Below are 8,227 nucleotides of genomic sequence, written 5' to 3' on the forward strand. Positions count from 1 at the left end.
TTCCAGTCTATCATCGATGGGCATTTGGGTTTCTTGCAGGTCTTTGCTATTGTAAACAGTGCCACAATGAACATATGTGTGCATGTGTCTTTATAACAGAACAATTTATAATCCCTTGGATATATACCCAGTAATGGGATTGCTGGGTCAAATGGTTTTCTCTTTCTAGGTCCCTGAGGAATCGCCACACTGTTTTCCACATGGTTGAACTAATTTACACTCCCACCAACAGTGTAAAAGTATTTCTATTTCTCCACATCCTCTCCAGCATCTGTTGTCTCCAGATTTTTTAATGATCACCATTCTAACTGGCATGAGATGGTATCTCAATGTAGTTTTGATTTGCATTTCTCTAATGACCAGTGATGATGAGCATTTTTTCATATGTTTGTCGGCCTCATGTATGTCTTCTTTTGAAAAGTGTATGTTCGTATCCTTTACCCACTTTTGAATGGGTTTGTTTGTTTTTTTCTTGTAAATCTATTTTAGTTCTTTGTAGATTCTGGATATTAGCCCTTTGTCAGATGGATAGATTGCTAAAGTTTTTTCCCATTCTGTTGGTTGCCAGTTCATTTAATGATTGTTTCTTTTGCTGTACAGAAGCTCTGGAGTTTAATTAGATCCCATTTGTCTATTTTGGTTTTTGTTGCCAATGCTTTTGGTGTTTTAGTCATGAAGTCCTTGCCTGTGCCTATGTCCCGAATGGTTTTGCCTAGGTTTTCTTCTAGGGTTTTTATGGTGTTAGGTCTTATGTTTAAGTCTTTAATCCATCTGGAGTTAATTTTAGTGTAAAGATTCAGGAAGGGGTCCAGTTTCTGCTTTCTGCACATGGCTAGCCAGTTTTCCCAACATCATTTATTAAACAGAGAATCCTTTCCCCATTGCTTTTGTCATGTTTGTCAAAGATCAGATGTTTGTAGATGTGTGGCATTGCCTCTGATACCTCTGTTCTGTTCCACTGGTTTATATGTCTGTTTTGGTACCAGTACCATGCTGTTTTGATTACTGTAGCCTTGTAGTATAGTTTCAAGTCAGGTAGCATGATGCCCCCATCCTTGTTCTTTTTGCTTAGAATTGACATGGCTATGCAGGCTCCCTTTTGGTTCCATATGAAGTTTAAGATGGTTTTTTCCATTTCTGTGAAGAGGGTCATAGGTAGCTTGATGGGGATAGCATTGAACCTATAAATTACTTTGGGCAGTATGGCCATTTTCACGATATTGATTCTTCCTAACCATGAGCATGGAATGTTTTTCCATCTGTTTGTGTCCTCTCTTATTTCTTTGAACAGTGGTTTGTACTTCTCCTTGAAGAGGTCCTTTGTATCCTTTGTTAGTTGTATTCCTAGATATTTTATTCTCTTTGTAGCAATTGTGAATGGCAGTTCATTCTTGATTTGGCTTTCTTTAAGTCTGTTGTTGATGTATAGGAATGCTTGTGATTTCTGCATTTGTAACCTGAGACTTTGCTGAAGTTGCTTATCAGTTTCAGGAGATTTTGGACTGAGACAATGGGGTCTTCTAAATATACAATCATGTCATCTACAAATAGAGACAATTTGACTTCCACACTTTACTTCTTTTTCTTGCCTGATTGCTATGGCTAGAACTTTCATACAATATTGAAATAGGAGTGGTGAGAGAGGGCATCCTTGTCTAGTGCCAGATTTCAAAGGGAACGCTTCCAGTTTTTGCCCATTCAGTATGATGTTGGCTGTGGGTTTGTCATAAATAGCTTTTATTATTTTGAGATCCGTTCCGTTGATACCTAGTTTATTCAGAGTTTTTAGCATAAAGGGCTGTTGAATTCTGTCGAAGGCCTTCTTTGCATCTATTAAGATAATAATGTGGTTTTTGACTTTGGTTCTGTTTATGTGGTGGATTATGTTTGTAGGCTTGTGTATGTTGAACAAGCTTTGCATCCCTGGGATGAATCCTAATTGATTGTGATGGATAAGCTTTTTGATGTGTTGTTGCAATCAGTTTGCCAGTATTTTATTGAAGATTTTTGCATCTATGTTCATCATGGTTACTGGCCTGAAATTTTCTTTTTTTTTTTTTTTTTGAGTCTCTGCCGGGTTTTTTTAATCAGGATGATGTTGGTGTCATAAAATGATTTGGGAAGGATTCCCTCTTTTTGGATTGTTTGGAATAGTTTCAGAAGGAGTGGTACCAGCTCCTCTTTGAATGTCTTGTAGAATTTGGCTGAGAACCTATCTGGACTTGGGCTTTTTTTGGTTGGTAGGCTATCAATTGCTGCCTCAACTTCAGCCCTTGTTATTGGTCTATTCTGGGTTTCAACTTCTTCTTGGTTTAGGCTTTGAAGGGTGCAACTGTCCATGAATTTATCCATTTCTTCCAGGTTTACTGGTTTATGTGCATAGAGTTCTTTGTAGTGATCTCTGATGGTAGTTTGTATTTCTGTGGAATCAGTGGTGATATCCCCTTTGTTGTTTTTTTATTGCATCTATTTGATTCTTCTCTCTTTTCTATTTTATTAATCTGGCTAGTGATCTGTCTATTTTGTTGACCTTTTCAAAAAACCAGCTCCTGGATTTATTAATTTTTTGAAGGGTTTTTGTGTCTCTATCTCCTTCAGCTCTGCTCTGATCTTAGTTATTTCTTGTCTTCTGCTAGCTTTTGAGTTTTTTTAATGTTGCTCCTCTAGCTCTTTCAATTTTGACGATAGGGTGCCAATTTTATATCTTTCCTATCTTCTCATGTGGGCATTTATTGCTATAAATTTCCCTCTAGACACTGCTTTAAATGTGTCCCAGAGATTCCGGTACGCTGTGTCTTCATTCTTGTTTGTTTCCAAGAACATCCTTATTTCTGCCTTCATTTCATTGTTTATCCAGTCAACATTCAAGAGCCAGATTTTCAGTTTCCATGAAGATGTGCAGTTCTGAGTTAGTTTCTGAATCCTGAGATCTAATTTGATTGCAGTGTGGTCTGAGAGACTGTTTGCTATGATTTTCATTCTTTTGCATTTGCCGAGGAGTTATTTACTCCCAATTATGTAATCAATTTTGGAGTAGGTGTGATGTGGTGCTGATAAGACTATATATTCTATAGATTTGGGTGGAGAGTTCTGTAAATGTCTATTAGGTTTTCTTGATCCAGGTCTGAGTTCAAGTCCTGGATATCCTTGTTAATTTTTTGTCTCATTGATCTGTCTAATATAGACAGTGGAGGGTTAAAGTCTCCCACTATTATTGTGTGGGAGTCTATGTCTCTTTGTAGGTCATTAAGAACTTGCTTTATGTATCTGGGTGCTCCTGTATTGGGTGCGTATATATTTAGGATCATTATCTCTTGCTGTTGCATTGATCCTTTTACCGTTATGTAATGCCCTTCTTTGTCTCTTTTGATCTTTGTTGGTTTAAAGTCTATTTTATTAGATACTAGAATTGCAACTCCTGCTTTTTTTCTCTCTCTCTTTCTATTTGCATGGTAAATCTTCCTCCATCACTTTATTTTGAGCCTATGTGTATCCTTGCATGTGAGATGGGTTTCCTGGATACAGCACACCTATGGGTTTTGACTTTTTATCCAATTTGCCAGTCTGTGTCTTTTGATTGGGGCATTTAGCCCATTCACATTTAAGGTTAATGTTGTTATGTGAGAATTTGATCCTGCCATTTTGATGCTAGCTGGTTGTTTCGCCCATTAGTTGACAGAGTTTCTTCATTGTGTCAATGGTCTTTACCATTTGGTACATTTTTGGACTGGCTTGTACTGGTTGTTCCTTTCTATGTTTAGTGATTCTTTCAGGAGCTCTTGTGAGGCAGGCCTGGTGGTGATAAAATCTCCCAGCAATTGCTTGTTCCGAAAGGATTTTATTTCTCCTTCACTTATGAAGCTTAGTTTGACTGGATGTGAAATTCTAGGTTGAAAGTCCTTTTCTTCAAGGATGTTGAATATTGGCCCCCACTCTCTCCTGGCTTGCAGGGTTTCTGCCAAGAGATCCACTGTGAGTCTGATGGGCTACCCTTTGTGTGTAACCCAACCTTTCTCTCTGGCTGCCCTTAGCATTTTTACTTCATTTCAACCTGGGTGAATCTGATGATTATGTGCCTTGGGGTTGCTCTTCTTGAGGAATATCTTTGTGGTGTTCTCTGTATTTCCTGGACTTGAATATTTTCCTGCCTTGCTAGGTTGGAGAAGTTCTCCTGGATAATATCCTGAAGAGTGTTTTTCAGCTTAGATTCATTCTCTCTCTAACATTCAGGTACACCTATCAAATGTAGGTTAGTTCTTTTCACATAATCCCATATTTCTTGGATGCTTTGTTCATTTCTTTTCACTCTTTTTGTTCTAATCTTGCCTTCTCATTTTATTTCATTGAGTTGATCTTCAATCTCTGATATCCTTTCTTCTGCTTGGTTGATTTGGCTACTGAAACTTGTGTATGCTTCATGAAGTTCTCATGTGGTGTTTTTCAGCTCCATCAATTCATTTGTATTCTTTTCTAAACTGTTTATTCTCGTTAACATTTCATCTAACCTTTTTTCAAGGTTCTTAGTTTCTTTGCTTTGGGTTAGAACATGTTCCTTTAGCTCAGAGAAGTTTATTTTTACCCATTTTCTGAAGCCTGTTCTGTCAATTCATCAGACTCATTCTCCATCCAGCCTTATTCCCTTGCTGGTAAGGAGTTGTGATCCCTTGGAGGAGAAGACGTGTTCTGGTTTTGGGTGTTTTCCTCCTTTTTGTGCTGGTTTCTTCCCATCTTTGTGGATTTATCTACCTATGGTCTTTGTAGTTGGTGACTCTCAGATGGGGTCTCTGAGTGGATCTTTTTGGTGATGATGCAGTTATTTCTTTCTTTTTCTTAGTTTTCCTTCTAACAGGATCCTCTGCTTTAGGACTGCTGGAGGTCCATTCCAGACCCTGCTTGCCTGGGGATCAGCTGCAGTGGCTGCAGACCAGTAAGGATTGCTGCCAGGTTCTTCTTCTGTTATCTTTGTCCCAGAAGGATACCTGCCAGATGTCAGCCTGAGCTCTCCTTTATGAGGTGTCTCTTTGGATATACGGGGGGTCAGGGAACTGCTTGAGCAGTCAGTCTGTCCCTTATAGGAGCTCAAGTGCTGAGCTGTGAGCTCCATAGTTCTGTTCAGAGCTGCTGGGCAGGTACATTTAAATCTGCTGCAGTGGAGCTCATAACCACCTTTTGTCCCAAATGCTCTGTCCTGGGAAGTTGGGGCTTTATTTGTAAGTTCCTGATGTGCTGCTACCTTTTGTCAGAGATGTTCTGCCCGTCGAAGAGGTAGCATAGTCACAGTCTGCCAGCAGAGTCATTGCTAAGCTGCCATGGGCTGTTCCCAGCTGCTGTGTGAACTTCCTTGCAGTTTTATTTACAGAGGTGTAGTTAGAACTGCCTCGGTAATGATGATCTGCCTCAGTAATGGCGGACTGCCTCGGTAATGGTGGACTGCCTCGGTAATGGCGGACTGCCTGGGTAATGGTGGACTGCCTCGGTAATTGTGGACTCCCTCAGTAGTGGTGGACTGCCTTGGTAGTGGTGGATTGTCTTGGTAGTGGTGGACTGCTGCGGTAATGGTGGACACCCTTCCCCCAACAGAGCTGGACCATCCAGGGTCCAGCTGTGCCTGCTGTCAAACTCTCAATCCAGAGTGTTTCAGATTACTGGTTTTTGTGGGGATGGGACCTGTCAAGCCAGATCACCTGGCTACCTGTTTTTTCAATTAATGGGTAACTTTGTCTTCCAGGCATTCCAGGTGCCAGTTGAAACAGCACGCAGATTTGTGTGAGTTTTTGTGTGAAGACCCACTGCACCATCTGAAACAGCCATGCTGGAGACTCGTGGCACTTTTCCACCTGGAATCTCCTTGTCTGTGGGCAATAAAAATTCATTTGGAAATGCGGTGATCAGTTTCCCCCTGCATTGTTGCTGGGAACTGCATTCCAGAGCTGTTCCTATTCGACCTTCTTGGAGCATCCTTTTTCGGCTTTTTCAATTTGTTGGATATTCTAAACATTTAAACTGATTGGACAGTTTTTTTTAAAAGTCAGTTTCATGTGTATGCCTTACATGCCTACCACTGTGACAATTTATGCTATTATAAGTTAACAAACTAAGCAATAATTCTCTAACAGCAACGTAATCACCAAAATGTTTTCCAGAAACTGAAAATTCAGTCTACTAGCTGTTTAAGAGTTCAGCTTTGCAGGGGAGTTCAAAACCCACATCCACAAGTCATGTGACCTTGAGAAAGTTACTTAATCTTCCTGAGAGTCTCAGGAAATGGGTCTGTATACTAGGGATAAAAACAGAACCTGTTTCATAGTATCAAGGTGAGGATAAAATAATTCACGTAAAACACTTAGTACAGTGCCTGGCACATGAACAGCATTCAATATTGCTGGACATCATCAGCATCAACATCATAATCATCACTATCATCATCATCATCATCACTATCATCACCATCACCATTACTGCCATCATCACCATCATCAACATCATCATCATCACCATCATCATCATCACCATTATCAACAACATCATCATCATCACTATCATCACCACCACCATCACTTTCATCATCACCATCATCATCACCATCACCATCATCACCATCACCATCATCAACATCATCATCATCACCATCACCATCATCACCATCACCATCATCACCATCACCATCATCATCATCATCATCACTATCATCACCATCACCATCGCTTTCATCATTACCATCATCATGACCATCACCATCATCACCATCACCATTATCATTAACATCATCATCATCACCATCACTATCATCACCATCACCATCACTTTCATCATCACCATCATCATCACCATCACCATCATCACCATCACCATTATCATCAACATCATCATCATCATCACCATCACCATCATCACCATCATCATCATCATCATCACCATCACTATCATCACCATCACCATCACTTTCATCATCATCATCATCATCATCACCATCACCATTATCATCACCATCATCATCATCACCATCACTAACATCACCATCCTAATTGTCATCATCAGCACCATCACCATCACCATCATCAATATCATAATCATCGTCACTATCATCACCATCATTATTAACCTCATCATCATCATTACCATTACCATCATTAACATCATCATCACCATCATCCCCAGCACTATCACCATCATCATCAGCATCATCATTATCATCATTGGCATCATCAGCATCATGATAGTTATCATGAACATTATTGTGATCTTTATCATTATTATTAAATCATCATCAACAACATCATCCAAACATAATTTATATTCCTTTGCTGTAACCCCTGCTCTTGAGATATTTACAACATAATAGACAAGACAGATTAGCCAATAAACAGTTGTAATTCTTCACAACATAACCTGTGATGATATAATGAATAAGATAGATATAATATATATATATATTATATATATAATAGATATAATGAATAAGAGGAACATGATAGAACCTGTGATGTGATAGATATAACTAATAAGAGGAGTCTATCCCCTCTACCTAGAAGAACAAGATCTGACTTCCTGGAGGAAAGGATGTCCAGGTTTGGTTGGAAAAATTCTTATCTAGCAGCTAGGTGCAGATTTTCAATGCAAAGGGAGAAATGTTATACAAACAACCAGGACTGATAGTGTGTGATATCTTCAAGGTTGTACTGGCATGGTATTCAAAGTGAGAAGTGAACAAGACTGAGTTTCAAGCTCTAAGAAATGAGGACACTTAGGGGACATATGGAGAGAGCAAGAAGAACTTAGAAAACACAGCAGGAATGCTCCTTCAGCAGTACATGAATGAAAATTGGAACAATACAGAGAAGATCAGCATGCAGGGATGACATACACATTTGTGAAGTAGGTTATATTTTAATGTCCATCAACAGATGAATGGATAAATATAGTGTGGTGTATACATACAATGGGTTTTTATTTGGCTTTAAAAATGAATGAAATCCTGATACATGCAACAACATGAATGAACCTTGAGGACATTATGCTAAATGGAATAAGCCAGTCACAAAAGGACAAATACTGTACGATTCCACTTATATCTGGCACCTAGAAAAAGCAACTTAATAGAAACAAAAAGTAGAATAGTGGTTTCCACGGGCTAGGGGATGGGAGGATGGGGAGGTTTCATGGGTACAGAGTTGCTCTTTGGGGTTAATAAAAAAAGATCTGGAAATGGAAATAGAGATGATAGTTG

General features: G+C 39.2%; 1 pseudogene; it reads left to right on the plus strand.

Annotated features, from left to right (window-relative positions):
- Nucleotides 1-7,793: 7,793 nt before the first annotated feature.
- On the plus strand, nucleotides 7,794-7,890 carry LOC116552483 (annotated as a pseudogene).
- Nucleotides 7,891-8,227: the final 337 nt, after the last annotated feature.

Source organism: Sapajus apella, unplaced genomic scaffold (genome assembly GCF_009761245.1).
Source record: "Sapajus apella isolate SASKATOON/1434 unplaced genomic scaffold, GSC_monkey_1.0 scaffold11, whole genome shotgun sequence".
NCBI classification, from domain to species: Eukaryota; Metazoa; Chordata; class Mammalia; order Primates; family Cebidae; genus Sapajus; species Sapajus apella.